The following is a 672-nucleotide window of genomic DNA, read 5'->3' on the forward strand; positions in this document are numbered from 1 at the left end:
TGTCAACTGACGACACGGATAACGTGCAGACTCCTCTTAACGGAGGCAGTCTGGTCTCCACACTCCCGCAGCGGACGTGTCCGCGGCCAACGCACCAGCCATAGCCGTGGCGCTCGAGGAGTTTAAAAAGATGTTCGCCACCTACGAAAAAAGGTCGGAAGAAAATGACAAGATCGTGAGCACCTAGACCAAACAAGTTGAAACTTTAATGGCAAGGACTCCAGCAATCCGCCCCTGCAGAACCACTAAAGTCCACGGGAAAAGACTCGACTTCGCAACCCCACTCAACAGGCCTGGAGCCGCGCATGAACGACCTTCGGGTCAAAACCCTAGCGAGAAATCTCTCATCGAAAAGGGAAACTCTGAAAGCCCTCTGCCTCCCGCGAAGGCTTCGGAGGACAACGGAGTCGAGCAAGTCGACCTGGATCCTAGCGATATCTCCAACGATACTGATGAGGACGTCGAGAAGAAGGACCAGAAGCCGATCTGCTCGGGAAAGCTCTCTGTTCAACAAACCAATGACAGAAGAGGAGGAAATCCTCTATTGGAACGAACAAGAAGAGCTGGCTGAAAACCAAACCGAGCTCACTCGCAGTAAACGCCGACAAGCATGGAAATCTGCTGGCGAGACGTCGGATATACGCGATCTTCGCGCCTATTTCACCAAGACTG

This window comes from Brassica oleracea, chromosome C8 (assembly GCF_000695525.1).
Source record: "Brassica oleracea var. oleracea cultivar TO1000 chromosome C8, BOL, whole genome shotgun sequence".
Classification (NCBI taxonomy): Eukaryota; Viridiplantae; Streptophyta; class Magnoliopsida; order Brassicales; family Brassicaceae; genus Brassica; species Brassica oleracea.